The 21,919-nt window shown below is 41.8% G+C and overlaps 1 protein-coding gene across 5 annotated transcripts in view; it reads right to left on the reverse strand.

The window, feature by feature from the left end:
* The window catches only part of CARMIL1 (capping protein regulator and myosin 1 linker 1), a 186,989-nt gene that overhangs the window by 128,253 nt on the left and 36,817 nt on the right, over window positions 1–21,919 (reverse strand). The window contains exon 1 of one of the 5 annotated variants that reach the window (XM_040549452.1): window positions 503–522. The exons of the other annotated variants lie outside the window; for them this stretch is intronic. The gene's annotated coding sequence lies outside the window, so the exon portion shown is untranslated. Of the gene's footprint in view, window positions 1–502; window positions 523–21,919 lie in introns of those variants that run through there. 5 annotated transcript variants of the gene reach the window in all.

A 21,919-nucleotide genomic window follows, 5' to 3' on the forward strand; every position in this document is an offset into this window, starting at 1 on the left:
GAATGCAATAAGAGTATTTTAGGTGAGTCTCAGCATGTAGTACCGCTGCAGCTATACTGCTTTCTGATGAGAGCAGTGCAAAAACACACAGCATCTCTCCCAGAACTGCATGCAGCAATGAGGCTTCATTTTATGAAAGAATTTTCCCTTTCAAGGACCCAAATAAACAGACTCCCACCCACCAAAACCAACAGCTGACTCTCCTCTTCAGCAAAAATTTCTAATAAATTGCAACCTGAAAACAGACATTTTAATACACAACATCCTACAGGGGTTCCTTTTGATACATCCATAAAGCAGCACGTAGGATGTTAACACAGGGGACATAGGGCCCTGACTGTGAGAAGCCCCGTGCTGCACACCCCCAGCAGCACCCTCTCCCTCCTGGCGGCTACCAGCTGTATTCAACTCCTCCACCCAGTATTTAATCCTACCAGTAGAAAGCAAGCACGAGAGAAATAAGGCTTTGAAACAAGAAATACACACCACAAACCCAGCTTACCTAAATGACCATCAACATCCAGTGCTGGAAACCCAGGTAAGATCTGACCTCCTCCTCTTCAAGGCTCTTCCCCAGCAGCTGCCTGAGCTCTGTCAGAAAGGCTCCTTTTAACCGTTCGTAAGCCTTTGGCTCACCGAGCCTTGCCGCTGCCAGACAAAACATGTTTTGTAACCTGGCCAGAGCTGACTTAACAGCTAAAAGCTCAGGAATTGTCTATTAACCACCCCTGAGGCTCTTCAGGATGTATCTTCTATCTTCATGCAAGCTATTGTTTTGCTACTGCTTCTCCACATCCACCCGAATAGTTAACTGACAGCTGCAATGCAAGGTAAACAAGCCTCACTGCCTATTCTTAATTACAGAGCAGCTGTACATTACCACATGCATTTAAATAAATTAATTAATAAATAAATAAAACAGCTCCAGGGTTGGGTTCATCACCAGAGAAGAGCCTTGTATAAATACAACAAAAATACACAACTACCTGATATCCCCTGTTGCCCCGAACAAACTGTAGAGGTAGGTAATAAGAATGGCAATGCACCTGCTGAAGAGCAAAGATGGAAAACTGCAAGGTTTTCATCGCTGGAGGTCAAGGCAATGACACAAGTCATACCCCAAGGCCTCCACCGTATACAACAGGGCTGCACTACCAGTTTATTTTAACAATCCAGATTTTTTCCTTGTAGATACAAATAACAACACACTAATCGTATTATGTAAGATGTTAACTGTACGCCAAATGAACAGGACAGATTGTTATATTACTTTTCATCGCTGTAAAGGTGTTAGAAATTCAGTAGTGAGCATCCATGCAGGTAGAAGAAATAAGGAATAACTCTGGGAATTAATCCTGCTCTGCTCCCTCGGCAGCCGTCAGACTGCAATGACGAGCAATTTATCTTCCGTCTACAACACTGTCAGCAGATGAGAGGAGCCACTGGGGAAGCCGGCTGCAGTCCACATCCTTCATGAAACCAAATTTGTGCCTCTGAGGAAGGAGACACGAGGGAACGCAGTCATTTGCCCATCTACCCAGGTACGGCGAAATTCTTGCACTCCAGAGGCTGGGCAAATTCTGCCTGTTTGCTAAGTTGATGCCTGTTGCCCTGATGCTCCCCATGAGGGAGACGTGCCAAACAGATGCCAGCTATCGACTATACCTTCCCATCACAGCCTCTCAACCGGCTGTGACAGCCCCAACACCGTTGAATCTAGGTGATCCCAAAATAGGAGAAACCACACGAAGAGCAGCTTGAGAATCCAAACCAGGGTCCATCCCTACAAAAAAAAAAAAACTCCATCCACAGAATGACTGCATCCCATTTACCTTTAGAAGCACTACTGGCATGCTTTTCAGCCATGAATCACTGCCCAAAATACAAAAGAAATTGCTTTGTACCCTTAGGAACAACAAAATACTTCTGGTTGGTGGCCGTGAGTCATGGGTATGTGAAGTTTTGTCTGAAACGAGGCATCTGCTAAAGCTGAAAAATTCAGGAACGGGCTTGTTTCAAAGTTGTTTGCCTTGGGTCACATATGTATTAAAGCCCCAATTTTCATCAGCAATAATTAAATTTGCTCAGCAAGGATATTAAATAACGTTCTTCTGCAAATTATAAAAAGTTATCAGCAGAAAGTTTCAGCTCTTTGCTTTTTGCCATCGTGCTTTACAGAATGCAAAAATTTACCTCAAAACCTTAAAGACTTCCAGAAAAATCTTCCAGCAATGAAGTCTCCTTCCTACAAAGAGATGGGCATTACTCCACGCAGCACACCAGCTCTTCCTCTGGGCATGCTTCAATGTTCTTATATTAAATATACATTTCAATTCTTTCGTTCATTCATTTTTGCTGAACTGTTGTGATTCCCCCCTCAGTTCAGCAGGCATACATCTAGACAGCAGTGGAGATTTGCAATACCGAAACGGTATTAGTGGTGCCACTAAGAAATAAATAAATAAAAGCAGTAATTTACTGCTGGAAACATTTTTTTTTGCTTTCATTTAGACACTGTAACCAATATTAGAACTACTGCTGCTCATTATTATTGCCTCTCAGAATAATAAAAAAAAAAGGATGCTTTCTTTAATAAAGACATTACATTGCCAATTCATTAATGATTGGGGGTGTTTCCACTTAAAGTAATTCCCAGCCGATTCCTGTAGTTGTATCTCCCTCCACAACTCCAATTTGTCATGAAGATGGAACCATTAACAAACAGGCATTGGCTAATCAGAACTCCTCCGTGGGTTTACGCAGCCTTTCTTGCAGACAAACTTGACTCTGACAGAGCTCTTCCCCACTCTGTAAAACCCCTTTTAACGGTGGAAATACCCCACCGATGCAGTGTGGGACCTTGCTGATGCCCAAGTTTGTAAGATGCCATTGGATCACCTCCTTTCCCTGCTCTGCTCTGAAGAAGGCAATGCCAGTTATCGACTCAGCTCCAAGCAGCAAGCAGGAGAAAGGGAAGAAAGCCAACAGAAAGCAGTAAGCCTGCAGAGAAATAACTGCACTATATTGTTAGAGGGGAGGGAGACAGGAAAAAGGGAAGAGCACCATTTATCCCAAACACCATTGAAAAAGAGCCATCTACCAAACAAAACGCAAAAAGTAATTGCAGTTTGCTCTGTAACTCATTGAGTGGGGCTGTGGATTGTAAGCCAAAACCATCTTTCAACTACAGACATGTCACCAGCTGTTTTATGGAGCTCAGACTCTGCTCTCAAAGTGCTTCTGGCTGTGCGTAGCCAACTACCACCAGGATTCAGCACTTCCCATTTCTAGGCTTAAACGCTGCTGCTTTCCCACACTCATCCTCGGTCAGCGAGTCCCACTGGCCACCCTCCAGCAATCCCATGGGCACCAGGATACCCAGCTCACCTGGGGATTTTGTTTGGCTGTGGATATATTTAATTTAAAGGGAAAAATATTTAGTTCTAGCAGTGTTGAAAAAGTTTGTGCACGTGGAAAAGTAGCAGGTACCAAGCTGTACAAAACCAGCCCGCAGCGCACAGCGTAACAATTCCCTGTCTCATGTTAAACAAGCAAAGCAGACATAACAGCCAATTATTTTTGTGAATGATCAATCTGCCACAGCTTAACCAGATTCCGTAAATGTTTAGCCAGGCATCTTAGTCACCCTCCTGTGATTTTATCTCGCTGGGACCACGCAGCCGGCACGCACACCCAGCCACAGAGCAGGACACACCGACTGACGCCTGCTTTGTATCCTGCGCACCAGCCATAGTCTGCTTCCGCTCTGGCTTCAGCGTGACCTCTTTCACTTATCACGATGCCAGCTCAAGTGTATGTAATGCCTGGGTACATTAATTTCCTAAAGTGCTGGGGAGAGGTGGGGAACCGGTGTGCAAAGGTCTTGTAGCAGCAAGAGGCTGTTAGTCTCAGAGCACACAGAGAGCACAGCAGCATCTCCCTGCAAGTATACTCCAAGTGCAGCTCTCAAGCATCTATTCCTTTTCATCACTTTGTTTTTGAATAAATTGTACTTCTGTATGTCTTCTGAATACGGTACCTGGAATTACAACAAGAAGGATCAAAAGAAAAACCTGTAAGATGCCCTTTATGCTATTTTGTAAGTGCGGATAGATAGGAAGACATAAGAACCTTGTATTTTCATAACCAAGTAAAACCAAACATGGAGCTCACATTCCAGAACTAACATGAAGTCAGCTCTTGTACAAAGCTTTACCATTTGTCATTTCGGCTGTTCTCACCTTCCTAATCTGGGAGCTCATCGTATAAAATGTCAAAAAGTTGGTTGGAAGGGGTTAACTGTGAACAGGGAGAGGGCAACCTGAGCAGTAAAGCTTCTTGGATTGGGTTTGCAGCCAGTATCGCATCCTGGGCTATGGCCTCCTGGAGAACAAGGGTGGCATCTGCTCTAAAGCACTGGACACACAAGTACGCGGCTTTTGTCTCCACAGAAATATTCCTAGAGCAGGAACAAACCAGTAGATACAGTATTTCATTCCACAACGCTACTGCAGAGATGTACTTTATGAAGGTATGGACCAACCTGGAAAAGAATGTGTAAATTGTAACACCTGAGAGCAAAGCGAGGTGGGAGTATGACCCAGTGAAAAGGGCCTTAGAAAAAGAAAATACAAACCACATTGTGGTTTTATGCTCATACCATAGAAGTACTTAGACAGCTAGAGTTCACACCATCAAGTTTCCCAGATAATCTAAGGAAGAAAATACAATACCCAAGAGGCAGAAAATGATGAGCCCTCCTCTATTTTTTCTTTCCACACTCACCCTTTTCCATTTAACATTATCTCTGTACTTTGCATAGCTGGAGAAAAGCACAAATCTGCTGTACCTCATCTTAGAAACCGCTTTTATGAAAACAAAAAATATTGTATTGTGTCAAGCTCTTCACTATACGAGGCACATAAAATTTAAAAATATGTAATTGATTTTCGGTGTGCTTTAAAAGTGTATTTTAAAGCGTGTCAAGATCGAAACACTCCACTGACAGCTATATCTGCAGCGTATGCCTCAAACGACAGACAGAGAAAGATTGTCTTCGTGTGTCACAGGGTGCACAGATTTGCAGCCTCTGATAGATTTGTTGGGGAGAAGAGCAAGGGGGCTTCTGGTGCCCGGACACCCTCCTTTCAGCTTCATGTGCTGAGTCATAAATCAGCCTTTTCAGGTGCCTCGAGTCTGAAATGCTGGGAAGACCCTGAATACACACACACTTTTTTTTTCTAAACACTCTAAATTTAGCATCTCAATGAAGTTGCTATTCCCTCCTTCCTTTGCCTTTCCCCACGATAAAAGAATGCACTGAAAAGGAACACACAAAAATCAACCAATCTGGCCCATGAAACATGAGCCACATTCACAGGACAAAAATAGAAAGCTTTCATCTTTCATTATCAGACACTCTACCACACAGCACAGGAAGCCACAGCTTGAGGCAACTATAGGTTTCAAATACTCTTTAAAATGTGAGCAAGGCTTTCCTTTTCTGCTCTGTGAAAGACTAAAAGAAGTTGGCTTGACAATGACAAAAAAACCATTAGAGTTGAACAAGCCTCTCCAGTGGCAATCCAAAGAGAAGGGTCCCAGGGCAGGCAGTTGTTGAAGCAATAGCATCCCTCCCACTGCATAACTTCTAGTGTTCAGAATGACAGCCCTTGCTTTCTCACGTCTGGTGATTTAAAAACTGTACATTTTAAAATCAAATTCTAAAATTTTCATCTGTATGATTCAGTCCTAGCCCCCAGAGGAAGAAAAAGGAAAACACCGTCGCTAGAGATTTGATGTTGCGTGAGCTTCAAAAACCTTCCTTGCCCAACGCCCCCCAGCTTCCCTCTGAAAACAGCAACCTGAATTTAACGGGATTTGTAACTGCTTTCTAAGGTTTGGAGCACCTTCAGTCTCCATCTTTACAGTCTCAGCAACATATGTGGCCATCTGCTGAGCTTCAAATTTTTATTTTTTATTTTAAGAGAAGTAGTGAAAGAACCACCATGCAAAGTCACAATCCTTCTTCAGGATTTTTTTCTGGTGGCTTCATTTTCTTACCTGCTTATGCCTGCTCTACAGTCCTGCAGTGAAACTGGAGACCATCCAGGTTCCCTCACCTCATTAGAAGGGGAAACACTGCTTATGAACCTGAAAGGACTTCAACATGCCATGAACAAAGCCCCCAATGGAAACCTCATGGACTATTTAAACTCACCAAATTGAGTCAGTCTGGCTTTCCATCATTCACATCTCACCCACTCCTAGCATCCAAAGGGCACGTTGGGTTGAGATGGAGGTAATACTCACATTGCATTCACATTTCTTAACCCAGCCATATGTTTCTGCCTCTTTTGTCCTTGCAAAATCCTGACAGGTAGCAGAGAAATTGTTTCCTTTTACACTGACAGAGTTCAGCAAAGCAGCTGTGCGAGCACAAGCCTCTTCCTGGGCAAAAGGACGCGGTGCCTGGAAGGGTCACCTGGAAGGGGGCAGTCCTGGGAAGAGGAATTGCTGCGGCTTTCAAAGCACGTTGCACAGCACAGAGGCTGGATGAGGAGTGGGAGAAATACTCTACCGGGGTGGAAAAAGAAGTCAGAACACAGTTTTCATTTTTTCTACAGCATCACCGTGTCTTTTAAACAATGAAATGAAAATTTCGCTTAAGCATCCCGTAACACTTGCACAGAGAATCTGACGTCAGTGTGTCCTACAGGCAACTTTCAACAGTCTCCAAATGGAATTATCCTTCTTATTTTCCAGCCTGGGAAATCCAAGACGCCTGTGAGGCACAGAGCATGAAAACAGAAGCAAGACCCAGAGACCTTAATGCACTCAAAACCAGATACACCTCAGTAATCACCATCTATGGATTCTTAAAGAACTGGCAAATGAAATTGCAAGGCTAGGTGCAAGGACTTCAATAAAACTGTTAAATATAGGGTGATATATGATTTTAAAGTGTTCAAACACTCAAAAAAAATCCACTAAACAACAACAACAAAAAAAAAAACCAGAGGAAACAGAAAACAAAAACAACTAATCCAGGCAACTGCTGCTAATAAAAATCACCTCAGTAGAAGCATATGGCATTGGAACATGCTGTAATGGGAGGCGTAATTAAAGAAAGAGGTTAAAGGAAAACAGAATAAAACACAGCATCAGTTTGCCAGCACCAGGAAAAATAAAATAAAACCAAATCACAGACCAACATGACGCTCTTTTTAAACACAGTAGCTCATTTTTTAGGCAAAGAAAATATGTCAGTCCTAACTCAGCAGCATGCAAGACTGTTGGAGTGGAGATGGGAATTAAGAAGAACATTAAGGTGGGTAGGGCGCTTGCTAGGAGGCTCCTACAAAGACCAGACCACTGCACAAGTCAACTTTTCATCTAGGACACTGAGACAAGATTTGCCAGCATATCCTCAGCACTAAGTCTAAAAGTTTCATCAAGAAGTGGTTAAGGGGAAAAATAACTACTCGTGTGCTAGGATACCAGAAAGAGCGTGGTGTATTTGCACTCCGAGATGGCTCTAAGTGTCCCTCATATGTATTCAGTATGCCTTGAAAAAGAGAAGAGCTACTTAAATTTGATTTAAAAATGATTTAATTTGGCACAAGAACAAGTATGGCTAAATTGACTGTTGGTGCATCTGTGCCTGAAATTAGAAGGTTCTTCACACCAGGAAAAGGAGACATCAGATGGGAGTGGTGGAGGCAGGAAGCCTAAGGTGGAGCTCGGCTAATACATGAGCCCTATTACATGGTGTGGGGTGCCTGTAACAGCAGGGGACTGACTCAGTGAACCAGACCTCCCTAGCAAGGGTTTCTTTCATTCATAAATATTTTAACAGATTTTGATATAGGTGGATGCTTCCTATTCCACGAGAGCTTATTCAAACAGGTAGTTGCATAGTAATGCTTGCCGAAAGACTTGAAGATTGCAGTTGCACTAACTTTCTAGTTAAATATTTTCACACGGTGACAACGCCATGAAAACACCACTTTCTGGAGGGGAAGGGGAATTGTTTTGTTCGTTTTAGACCATATTATGCCTCCTGGCTCTGAACAAGCCTCAAAGTCCCTGTGGGAACAAGTTCTGGGACTGGCTTCAGGACAGCAACACCTGGCACATGTCCTCCACATGGGGCAGAGCAAAAAGGATGTGTAGCAACAGTCCAGCTAACGTTTTATGTGGCTGAAATGTAACCACAGACTTAACTGAGAAAAAGTAAGGCTTAATAAAAGTTAGGAAACGCGAACTTTAATAATGGCACTGTAAGGTGGGGATTTTCTTGCAAGATAGAGCCCAAACTAAACTCTGCTTACACACCCATAGTTATTACTCCCTACTGACTGGCCTTTCCTATTACTATCTAGCTGGCTTTCTTCTAACTTGTCAGAGGAAGTCCAGTGGAATTTGGGCTTTTAAGTTCCTCCTAGACACCTGGGATTCTGCAGGTCTTTAATATAAGTGGGGATAGCCTCAGTTTGATGTAGGCAGGTCCAGCAGCACATTCAGTCCTCCTCTCTCAGCCCACAGAATTTATGTCAGATACCTACAGAAAGCAAACATCAATACTCCAATTCAGTTCTATGAGAATGTTCCTACTAACGCATCTCATTGGGAAGATGGAGAAATGCAGATGCTATGATGGGAAAAAGATTTAATATGAGCCATGAGAAAAAAAATAAAAAAAGGCCAGCAAAAAACCTCCACCCACAAACAACGGATTCAGAACAGCATGATAAGAGACACAGAATTAGCTGCCAAGATGTGAGCAGTAATAAATAAACAACAACAAGAAAAATCCACAAAACAGTTGCTTGATTTAGAAAGAAGAATCAAAATATCCTTAAAATGAGTCAGTAAATCAGATCTTATTTCTTCCAGTAAGTTGCAGTAACGTGAACAATAACATTCCTGAACTGGAAGTTATTGTTTATTTTATATAAACACCAAGCCCAAAATTCTACACAGAAAGATTGTGTACTTTAGACGAAATTAATTATTTTTATTTATTTATTCATTACTGAGATTTAAAACAAAACCCAGCCGTACTTCTAGATTCCTCTGCTGCAGAAAAAAAGGAAATTAACAGAATGAAATGAACACCTACAAATCCAAAACAGTTCGCAGAGAGGACGTGAAAAGACAAGAAAGTAAAGAAGGGGAAAATCATGCTCATCTAGTAAATCAAAGTAGGTTTCTATTTCTTAATAGTCTTGCTAAATAAAACTCCTGTGCATTTTTGGACAGCACAGAATTGTGAAATTTAAGTGCTTCTGCCTACACAGAAATGCTATAAAATTACCTATAAGGCTAGATATATACTGCGCTTCCCCCTATCCTGCTGCAACACTTGAAGTCTGGACCTTCACCCATATTTAGCTGCATTTGGAATCTCACAGAGTAAGCTCTCCTTTCCACAGTCTACAATGCTGCTGCATACCCCAAAAAACAAAAGGACAAAGGAAACTCGCTTGCTGTTCCCCAACTGCTATCCACACCACGCTGTCAACAGGCTTATAGCTTTCTGCTTTTCTCTACCTCCATTTAAACTAAGAGCTGCTCTTCATCCACTGAATGATCAGGGAACAACCTACAAAGAGGCTGTCCCGGCCAACAGGCAGGACCCTGATAGAGACGTGTGAGATCTCAGCCTGTCCAAGACCTTGTCAGGAAACCCAAGCAAGTCCCCCGTACTTCAGAGTACCCTCTTATCATCCTGCCTTACCTTGCCTATTTTGTGGAAGGGATAATGCCTTGGGTAATAAGTACGTAGTTATGTCTAGATGGCACAAACTGTAGTATACAGAAAACCCCGAACTAGCTCAGGCTCCTGGAAGCAGCCCAGCCACGGCATGCCGAAGCCACTGCTGGCTGCTCTCAGCTCCTCCTTTCTTTGCTATACAGCTTCCTGTATCCAACCTAGTGTGGTCTCTCCCCATCACATTGAATCCTGTGGATAATTGCATTTGAAAATTGCATTTAGACACCATTATAATTATAAATAACAGACAGAAGAACAGGTTGCCTTGAAATATCTTGGGTTTTCCAGGCCAAGGCAGAACAGAGCTCAGAGAAATGCCCCGCTTATTCTCACCTACCAAAGAAACAGCCTCACAGCACTCAGGCACGGCTGTGATTCCTCCCAGCAATTCAGACTGTGCTGCCTTATTTTATGACTCCTGCTTACCTGCTTTGAGTAACCCATGGCAGCCACAAGTCCTGCTTGGGATGAAAAAAAGCACAGCGCAAACACAGGACAGTCTCCATCAAACTGTGTACTTCCCACAGACACAGCTGCTTCAGCATGACAGCGTAAAAATATGTCAGAGCTGTTTCAAGACCCTGCTCTGTGGGAGGAGTTGCTTTTATTAGTATGGAAAAAAAAAGTTTCAGGAGGCAGTTTTATTTATCACATCTTCAAATTTTGTTTTCCTCATTTGAACTTTAGAATTTTAAATACAGTCCAAACATATATTTACCCTTCTTGAAATCCCTGTTCAGGGGACGTACAATTCATAGCAGAACGTCAGAATATACCATATATACAAAATCTGACTAAAAAGCAGAAACGATTGGTTTTTTTTCTGTTACTTAATATCCCTTGGGTTTGTTTGATACATTATTCAACTGAAATATCAGGACATTTTGGAGAAACGCTGATTCTGCAGAAGGCTCAAAGCACCTCCCATATTCATAAACAACCCATTTAAAATATGGCATCAGATTCCTTAATATTTTTATCCTGAAGAACTTTCAAGTCCCAATCAGGATCATTGCCACATTGTGCTAAAGCTGAGAAAAAGTATATTTAGATCTGATCTATCTCCAGTGCTCTTGCAAGAAGACATGCAGCATATGGCAGATGAAAAAAAAAAAAATGGTGTGGGGGGCAAAGGAGAAACTGACAGTAAAAAATACTTCAAATAAAAACTTTACATTTTCAACTAAAATAAATTAAAACATGTCATTTCTGTGCCAATTGTTTTGCCTTCCATCTCTTTATTCAGAACAGTAGGTCGTGTGCCTTATTTCTAACTAGTACCTTAAACTATTAATTAAAAAAAAGTTTCGCATCATTATTAAAATTTAACGTTTCAATGGCTCCCCAAAAATAGAATCACAGGATCACAGAATGGTTTGGGTTGGAAGGGACCTTAAAGCTCACCCAGTTCCAACCCCCTGCCATGGGCAGGGACACCTCCCACCAGACCAGGTTGCTCAAAGCCCCATCCAGCCTGGCTTTGAACACCTCCAGGGATGGGGCATCCACAGCTTCTCTGGGCAACATATGCCAGTATTTCAGAATTCTCATTTTGAGAATACTTTCCAAAATATCGGTGTCTTTTTTTTTTTTTTTTTTTCCTAAGTTTAGATAAGAAAACATTAATTTCCTGTCATAATGCTAGAATTCCCAACAGGACAAAATAAGACTAAACTACAATATCACAAGCCAATGACTCATACTGCAACCTGGTGACCTTTAAGAGGTAACCGAGAATTTACATGAGCTCACTCCAGGCAGAACTGAGAATGGAGGTTAACCTACCTTTCCTCATTTTACTGCCAAGTCTCATAATATCGAGTGCTTTTGTAAATTCTCTAAAGCCTTCTGAGCATGAGACTTCAAGCTTACAGAGAAAAACCTGGATATGCTACTGAAGTTCATTCTAAAAGCTAAGAAATCAGAACACAAATAAAAACCACCCACTGCTTTAAGAACAAGTGCAAACACCAAAAATTTTTCAACTCAAAACTCAGAAAATTATCAAGTGAAAATGCACAGTTCTGGAGGACGTGATGCACAGTCTTAAAACCTGAGCTCCTCTGTTGGACAGACTGCAAAAGAAGGCTCCCAGCACAGCTCCACCTGCTCTGCCAGAAGAGCGGGTGAAACGTGGTGTTTTTGCAATGCACACCTCACATAAGGATCTGGTGCTTAGGGACATGGTTTAGTGGGCGATATTGGTAGTAGGGTGATGGTTGGACCAGATGATCTTGGAGGTCTCTTCCAACCTTAATGAATCTGTGATTCTATGACAGCCCTCTCCTTCAGAGGTACCACAAGACCACCGAGGAGCCAACACCACATCTTGACAGCAAATTACCCCTTGGGGCTCTTCTGCCCCTCAGTTCCACCCCAATGGGGCAGGCATAGCTGTTGGTGGCCCTCAAGCAGGCAAAGACTTTGGTTTGCAGCTCCGGTGGGCAGGAAGGAGGACAGGCAGAAGGGGTGACTGTTTACTTCCACCCACCAGTGGCCCCGAAAACCGATTGCTTCGATCAGCACAGTGGAGGCAGCGTGTCCTGGGGGTTAGGAGAGTGTAGCTGATAACCTGGCATTGGGAAGATTTAAATGGTGAATATTCTTAGCCCTCCCTCCCCTTTATATTTATTTATATGTTTCTTTTGGGTTTAAGCTATCTTAAGATACTTAGGGAGATGGTGGCAACTACCTCTCCCAGCAAATTAACCTGCAGTGGCCCAGCTAGAGGCCAGGCCCTGCTCTTGGATTAATTCTCCAAGAGGGCAAACTATGAATAAACTACAACATTATCACAAGCCAATGATTATTAATGCAACCTAGAGACCTTTTAGAGGTAGCCAATTAATTCTCCCTGCCCTCGCTGCCTCCACCCCAGAATCAAGGGCAGCAAGTGAACTCTGAAAAAGGAGGTCTTCCCCTCCACCCACCTGCTAAAATGTAATGCTCTGTTAAATACTGCATTGTTTGTTTGTTGTTGTTTTTTTTTCCAGTCAAGAACTGCTGTGCCCACCAGGCAATACCTGCAGCTGAGTGCGCCCTGGGTGGTTGCAGGAATCCTCTTGAAAGTAACAAAAAGTAGATTGCATTCATCCAATGAGAAATTACTCCCCAAAGGAAAAAGAAATTGAAGATGCATGTGTCAACATGCCCAAGAAGCAGAAATTACTTGTGAATTTCCTCTCATTTTTTTGGCCTTCCTCATACCTGTTTGATAGGTCTTTTTGGGTAGGTGCAATGACCACTAGTGCTCCACGTGTCTGTGCGCCTGCCCTCCCCTTGTTATTTATCGAAGTCTCACTTCAGCACACATTCAGCAAGCTGTTACACTAAGCATAAAAACAAGCAAATTATACAGTAGATAAAATGCCAAGCTTCTCTTGCACTGCCAGCTTCGTTAGAAAAAAAGTGATGAAGTATGCATGCATATAATCACAGTAATTAGATGATCGTAGCCAGCTGAATATCAGTGTGCACGCATGCTTACATTAAAGTAGTGGATTTTGAAAACTGTAAACGTGCAGGATCTGCGCAGTCCAATGCTGCAGAAGAGAGATGGAATATTTTTTGGCTAATTCATCTCTTTCTCAAAGAAAGTGCTATAGTGTTGTCTTTACCATCGATCGCTCACTACAGAAGAGAAGTTGCGTTTGCTGTACAGCAGCACTCTTGTTGTAAACATTTGGTGCATAAAGGAATTTAAAACTTGGCTGTGATTGTGGGTGGCCAAGCCTACATTTGGCCAATTTAATAACGCTGTGTATTTTGGTCTGCTTTTTTCTTTTTTAAAATTTGATTCTGCTAGTATTAAAAACATCTCCTTTCTTCGCATATCGTTTTTCCCTTTGCATGTTGTATAGCCTCTCACTGAGAAAGCTACTCGAAAGTTGGCATTTAAATATGGATGATAAGCCTTTCAGTTGGTTAGTTTTTCAGTTTAATAGCAATAAATGCATAAATCCACAACAGAATCAGTCTTCAATATTAGCACGTCACTTAACTTAATTCCTTTAAAACTGCTCATCTGAAAGTCTGCTCTGTTCCTAACTTCAAACATCAAAGTAACCCCTATTTACAGGGCTGAAGAAAGTTAATTTGCCAGACTGCCCTACCTTCCTTTTCAAAAACTTCATCTTTTAATGTATTTTAAAACTGCATGTCTTGGAGTCTTCCCTTTCCCTGCTAGAGTAATGATTTTACAACTTTAAGAATATTGCTTGCTTTTTGGAAAGACGAAGACTAGAGAATAATGTCTTCTGTTTAGAATGATGTAGTGACTAACTTTCTCTAGACATGTCAGCAAAGTTTTCCAGCAGTTACACTCAGGAATAAAGTTAAGAGCATTCTACATTCATGTTTTGCAATGCAAAACAACTGCTTTTTCACTCTTTGTATTGATACATTATTTTTCTTCCATCTCATTATCAGAATGTCTTGAGCCTACAACTAGGCTTGTGAATCCACACGTGTGCTTAGCTTTACACAGCCTATAGTGAGCCCACTTTCCTCTCTCCTCCATTCACTGAGATTTTGTGAGACTAGTGTTTGAAATAATTTCACTCCTATTGAATTCTGTAGGAGTGAGCCAGTACAGTCACAGAATAACCAGAAAAAGGTGGTGAGAGGGACAGGAAGGGGGGGGGGGGGGTAAATATTTGGGAACGTTATATTTCACGTTGTTGTACCTCACTGTGTAAACATATCAGAAATTATTATGCAAATTTACTCTTCAAGAAGTAGAATAAATGCAGGATTTCTGTCACGTGAGTACTATAGGGTTGAAATTATTAAGACATGATTAGCATTATCATAGCTGTTCTTGCTCTGCTGTAATCAACTCAAGTATACAGTTGGTGTTACAAGAAACAAAAAGATACCATGAGCATATGAGCATCATGACTTTTTTAGAATGTATCTAATCAGTGCCTTGTTTGATGAAGCAAAATGAAAATGATTACTCAGGACAGATATTTTTCATTTTATTCTCTGATGACAACAAAGGACGGTTTTCTCCATAATCTTATAAACTTTACCATTGTTATGACATAGGCAGAACTTAAAGGCTCTTCACCTGTTATTAGATATTTTGCAGCATATTTGAGGCTTAACAGGGTGGTATCTTGCAAGCACTTATAATTTACATTTCTTATGGAAAAGAGTAGTTTTTCTAATGTCTGTAAAGGAATCTTTCCCCAACGGTGAAGTTACCCCTCAGTTGCATCAGGGAAAAGTTCTTGATACCAATTATACTTAGTTATTGTTCTATATTCTTTCTACAAGTCATTTACTTGATATTTTACCACACTAATTGTTTCAATAAGAAGTTTCTAATGAACAGGTTATATGACAAGATTTTCTGCTATCACATAGAAGGAATACTTTAACATGCAAAGACAAAAATTCAATCTGAAATACTCAAAATACAATTGCTAATAAAAGTCTTTTTTAAGGATCAGTTAATGAACCTTGCAGGTCTCCTGTTTGCTGAAGAAACACAACTACAGAAAAGGATCTCCTTGTTGAGAATGGGATAATACTAAAAACACACTGGGTCCCTCACACTGTTGCAAACAGCAAGGGCTACAAGTTTCCTTGTCAGAAGTCATAAAACACTTCAAAAAGCTTGGCCGCTGGAGAAGACGCACATGGGAGAGACATCTGTGCAAGAGATCCTAGCCAATGCATCAAGAGTTGGTTTTGAATGCAAAGTGGTTAATGAAACAGCTGTGAACAGGCCCCACCCTTGGCTGACTAAGATTTGGGTGAACATGGCCACGTACCTCATAAATGGTTGCTTTGATGAAGCGTCCAAAATCCAGAGCTGCTCAGCACGTGTCACTGTCAGGATGAAGTCATTAGGAGCTCCTATTGCCTTCTCTGCCCTGCGGCACTGCCCCGAGGACATCGCTGGCAAGCTGTCATTTCTACTGTGCCAGCCCCTCTAAGATGGTCGCTCCCATCAAGGTTTCTGACAGCAGAGCACGACTTTCCCTGTTCACACAGCTTGTTTACACAATGAGACATTAACATGTCAGGAAAAGAAGTGCAGAGACAGTAGCAAACAAGAAAAGCTTTGTGCTGCTACAGCAGCTGCACCACACACAGCACTAAGGGCGCAACACAGGTCTGTCAGGCCTGACGCTGCAGACACCCCACAAACGGGACAGGGACGAACACCACAGACTCTGTAAGCTAATGAACAGCTTTGGTAACTACTCTAGACACAAACGTTGAAAAGAAATCATCCGACTACAAAACACCATCCATCAGTGCACCCCAGACCGAGACTGCTCCTCGCTTCCTGCAAGTTTCTTTTCCAGGCTTGCCAACAGCCACCCAGAGCCGCCTGCTGCGTGCCAGACAGCAGCCCCAACAGACAAAGCTCTCTGGAGCCCGTCTCTTTACAAGTTATCCCGGGACACCGTGGGATGCCCCCTTTTCTCTGGGTTTATGCCGTGCCTCAGAAACGGCTTCACTGAGGCAAAGCGGCTTTGTATAAACCCACAGCCCCGTTACCCTCTGCTCTGAAACCACCACTCTGGTCCTCTGGCAGAGGACCACAAAGAAATCCTCTGGTTGCGTGCTGCTGTTTCCTCACCATCAAGAGCCCAAAGTAGATGGAAACACACTTCAGCAAACATTACACAATATTTGGACGTTTCCTAATGCCCATTGAACAAGCAAGGTGCCGGTGCAGTACCACTTGACACATCTTTCCTTTCCATCCCAAAGCAATTAAGCAGGCACGTCCAAATGGCTTCCAACGCTTAAGAAGAAAAATGTTATTTTACAGCTGCCCAGAAACAAGTTCGCTCAATGTCAAAATATCAATTATTAAATAAGACTTCAGACTGCTAATGTTCAGTTTATAGCAGCACAGAAAAAAAGACTGCCCCCAAACACACACTAATTACTAAGATAGCAAGAATAAACCTAAGCCGATTCATAGAGCACAGTTAAGTCTCTAGTCACACAGATGCTTTTCAAATAAGAATAAGAATAAAAACACTTAAAATTCTTTCAGTCTTGACTGAAAAGTCACTTGAACAGGCAACTCTACAGGTGTTATGTGAATAGCTGGATTTAGGCACGTCCCTACCTACTTTGCTGAAATGGTGCCCAGGTAACTTATTAAATTTTTATACAACTGTCTGGCATAAAAGCCATGTACTTCATTAGACACCCAAGCTTACTGTTTTGAGACCTAAAAGAGACATCTGCATCTATTTAAAAAACATCAGCAAACATTTAACTTGCCACTGATTTACAAGGTCTGCAAGGTATTTGCACTCCATGAGGTCGTGTGCTTTTAGTCAGAGGTTAAAGGAAAAGCAACGAGGAGGGATATGTATCACAATGTAAATCATATAAACTTGTTCAGGAACTTCCTCTTACAGCAGCACAGAAAATATTGAAAAACAACCTTCAAACAAATGATGGAGGTCAGCCTAAGGTCATTTAACCATTGCTAGCAATAGCAGACATTTAAAAAAATAAAAAAAAAATCCCACACATCAAAAGAAATACCTTAAAGGTCTGGTCCAATTTTCTATTCAGACATCTCAAGGTTCATCTTGTTTTCAGACTTCCCTAAGTCATTCCTCAACATTACTGCTTGTTTAAAAGACAGAAGTGAAAAGACAACCTAGGCTATACGGAGAAATGTGGCATAAGTCGGTGGGAAAAAATAAAAAATAAAAAATAAAAAAAAAAATCAACCTAATGCCACCATTCCAAAGAAAAGACCCCAACAACTCTTGGCAGAAATACAGTGCTTTAGACTCATGCTTGGAACGCTGAGCCAGAAAAAGAAGGACACATGCCTGAAAACGGTACTCAAAGACAGAAAAGCAAGTTTAAGAATTGCTGATTTCATGAATTATTTCTACTTCAGTAAAGTACCCATGTACTTAGTAATATATTTCCTGATTTTTTTTTTTTCTTTTTACCTGTCTGCAGGGTTAGTTAATACGCTCTACTAGCTTGCCATTCAATGTACAATTGTGTAAGGATTTTACTTAACAATATGGGAAGGCAAGCAACACCATTTCCAGCCCAGTCCTCCCCAGTCAGAAGGAGGATGCTTTCCTTTCTATCAGCCACGTTCTTCTTTCAGAACTTTCTTCTCGATGATCCTCTCTTCCATGCCCCCCTCCCAGGGTTTCTTCTGGTTTTCACTCCTCCCTGTACAACCTCTCTAATAATTCCTCTAGAAATTAAGACCACTGTCTCTCCACAAAATATTTCCCCATGAAGACAGACAGCTTACAGACTCCTATGAAGGTCAGCTGCATTGCATGTAAGAGACATTATCCAAACTAGGGGAAACAAAGATCGATCATCATTTACTCTTTGGGATTCAATATGCAGCCATGCTGTAGGTTAAGGCCATCCCCAGCAAATTAAGCTGCACAGTCTGTTTGCATCCATTGAAAAGCTTGATTTTACTCTGAAGAACACTAATGCAAAATATTTTCTCTTATTCTTACAGTGAACAATCTGCTAGTAACTGGGATTATGGAATAAATGTATATATATTTCACTGAAGGCCTATTTGATACATTTCTTGAAGCACCCTTAGCCCTTGGTTGCAAAAATGAAAAACCTAAACAACACGACACATGGAACAGTTGAGAAAAACTTGCTTAAAGAGTCTGGGACGGCTTTACAGGGACATGCAAGAGATATACTCTTTCCAAAATAAACTGCAATAATTGTACACCACATCACCCCAGAATTGCTCCCTATTTCTGCATTAGCTTTGTACTATGTGTTCCAAGTAGACATATACCTTCAGGTCTTCAGGTATGCAGTAGTGATTTGCTCTTTATTATCCTACATATGCTGCCATTTTTCCATTCTGAAAATATGAAAATGAGGTCCTGGAGCAGAAGACTCACGACCGTGTGCGGGCTCCCAAGGACAAGAGCCCGGAGCAGCAGTGAAGAGGAACACCGTGTCCCGACAGCCAGTCCTCCCGTGCCACAGCTCCACCTCTCCCCTGTCACTGCTGGCCCTGCCAGGATAAAAATGACCTAAGCCCTATTTGTCTTCGCTCTGCTCCTGCTGCTTTCAGAAAAGCAGACACTGGATGCTGGTGCAGAGAGTGTAAAAAACAATAACAGGAAGAGGGACAGAAAAAAAATGGCTTTTGCTTAGTATTGAAGTTTTCCCAACTTAAGTAAAATGTGTAAATCAAATCTTCATTAAAACAGCTAGCAAAAACTCTCTCTAAAGTAAGTACTAGTACAGAATGGGAAAAGAGCTGCAAGGATGAATTTAATTCCGAAAATAATCATAATTATACAATACTGACCCAACAACAATGCTTTTATTGTCACCCATTCAGTAATTTAACTTTAGCAAGAAAAGAAAATTTAAAAAAATGCTGGACAGACAACATATCACCTTCTTTCCTCCATGGAAAGCACAAAATTATTAATTCATGAATTCTGCTAACCATACAAGCCCAGTAGCAGAATGCCTAATTAATTCAGAAATCAAGCATACCAGTGCTGACACATCAGCTTTAGGCGGAAGGCGAGACTGCTGGAGGGCAGCACAAGCCTGCGACGTGCTGCAGATTGACACCTATAAGCTGCATGGCTCAGACAACTTCCCATAGAGAGCCATATTGCAGATTAAGCATGTTCAGCACAGCTACATCATACAGGCTATATTTAAAAAGAAGAGGAAGAGGGAACGGGGAACAACTAGAATTATTGTGGATTTCTCCCTCTCTTGATTACCGATGGCAGTAAGCATTATAATGATCATGAGAGAGACCGACTTCCTAGGAAGGCTGGATAGTACTGTCATCAGCTCACTGGGTTGAAGAGGTCTTTTCTTTGATGTAGAGGAATGGTGACTTGCCAATTCGCAAAATATTCTTTCTTTGCAGTGAAGTCAAAAGGATCAAATAATGTTCACGAGGAACTTCCGATACAATGGAAATGAACAGAAAGGCTTATGTCTTAATCCCAAAGGGGAGGAGAGAAAAGTACCACTGCAGTAAATTACAAAAGGAAGAAAGGACTCCAGGGTAATCACAGAGCAGAAACAAATGCTATTTCACAACCAGGAGACGGGAAGCATCTAACAGATGGACCTCAACCACTGCACAAGGCTGACACTTTCCAGAAAATTTCTGTCAAGAAAAGCCTCAGATAGACCCTGCAAATTAAAGCAACAAAACCATTTCATTTTTTTTTCAGCAAGTGGCACATACGAGGTTCATTTCAGGGAGAGGAAAAAAAAAAAAAAAGCACACAAAAAAGTACAGTATTTCACACAGCATTGCTTTTTTTTTACCCCCAATATATCAACATTTTAGAGGACAATTTTCAAAGTCACTGTGTAGTTTATAAACTTGGAAAAATGTCTTCTTGTGCGTCTTCTTGTGCATCTGACAAATTTGATCGCAGTCTTTTCTTTTTTAATTGCTGACATGTCTAATTTGTCTGATTTCTACCAAATTAATTTTAAGGCTAATGCGAATCTTAATTTGAACTCTAAGAAACTCTTTAATTGCACTTTATAGAAACTAATTCTTCAATGCAATTACAACTTGAAATCTTTTACACTATAGCAACACTCAACAAGGTTTGCTTATCTCACTTTGTGTCCTCCATAAGGCATAAATGCACTCAAAGTCTTTGAGAAAAAACTTTCTATTATGAAAAAATATTAACATGACATTTTAAAAGCCTTCTAGTAATGACTAATAAAGTGGCAGTAACTATGAAAAGGTCAGTTAAGCACATAAATCCAAGCACAAGATTATTTAAAAAAAAAATAAATGAGTTACAGAGCTGTCTTTCCCACATAGCTTAGATATACTTCACAGAAATATGCTTGGCTTTTTTAAGCAATGCTAGGTATCAGTGGATGTATTATGCACACATAAGAAGAAACTGATTCTAAAAACTAACAATTTGATGTCAGATTTGAAAATGAACTGCTAAGGAAAAGAAAAAGTAGATTATGAATGGCAGAAGCCAAGACAAGGCACATTTACAGCACCAACTGGAAGCTCATTTCTGTGCTATCTCCGGCCTCCAGCATGTTGCTATCAAGTGCTACAGCTACCACAGAATTTGCTGCAGAGATACCGGGAAATAAGTGTTTTGGTGTTTATTGTACTGTTAATCTTTACAAGGTTTATTTTACACATTCAGAACGGACGAGCAGAGGCAGTACCTAAACAAATTTCATCTCACTTTATTACAAGAATGCTTATCTTGGCTTTGTTCAGAGAGGCATTCAAAGCCTCTGCCAACACCAATGAAATGTGTAACAGCCCCCTCAGAGGCAGGCTTGCCCCACAGTGCTTCTTGGTGCTCCTTGCTCCACACCACACAAGAGCTCAGCAAAACAGCAGCAGGAATTAATGTAAACGGGACTAAAACCTATTCTGGTCAGCCCACTGGAGGGGCAGCAGGGACGTGTGAAGGGAGGAAGCCATGAGAAATCCTGCAGGCTGGCATGCTCTGCTCCAATGGAGAAGAACAACAGAAGCTCCTCCAGCTCCCTCAAGTGAATTAACTGCTTTGCTCTGTTTCTTAAGTGATCATCCCACTCTACTCTGCATTGGTGCTGCCTCACCTCAAGTACTGTGTGCAGTTTTGGGCACCACAGCATAAGAAGGACATAAAACTATTAAATAGTGTCCAAAGGAGGGCTACAAAGATGGGTCTAGAGGACAAGACACATGAGGGGCAGCTGAGGTCCCTTGGTTTGTTCAGCCCAGAGCAGAGCAGGCTGAGGGGAGGCCTCATGGCGGCCTGCAGCTCCCTCGCGAGGGGAGCGGAGGGGCAGGCGCTGAGCTCTGCTCTCTGGGGACAGCGACAGGACCCGAGGGAATGGCATAGGGCTGGGACAGGGAGGGTCAGGGTGGGAGTTAGGGAAAGGTTCTGCTCCCAGAGGTGGTCGGGCACTGGGACAGGCTCCCCAGGGATGTGGTCATGGCACTGAGCCCACCAGAGTTCAAGAAGCATTTGGACAACGCTCTCAGATATAGGGTTTGGTTTTTGGGTGGGCTTGTGTGGAGCCAGGAGTTGACTCTGTGATCCTTGCGGGTCCCTTCCAACTCAGGATATTTTACAATTCTGTGATTCTTCATCAGGGACTCATCTTTTACAG

The sequence above is a fragment of the Cygnus olor genome, chromosome 2, assembly GCF_009769625.2.
Source record: "Cygnus olor isolate bCygOlo1 chromosome 2, bCygOlo1.pri.v2, whole genome shotgun sequence".
In the NCBI taxonomy this organism is placed as follows: domain Eukaryota; kingdom Metazoa; phylum Chordata; class Aves; order Anseriformes; family Anatidae; genus Cygnus; species Cygnus olor.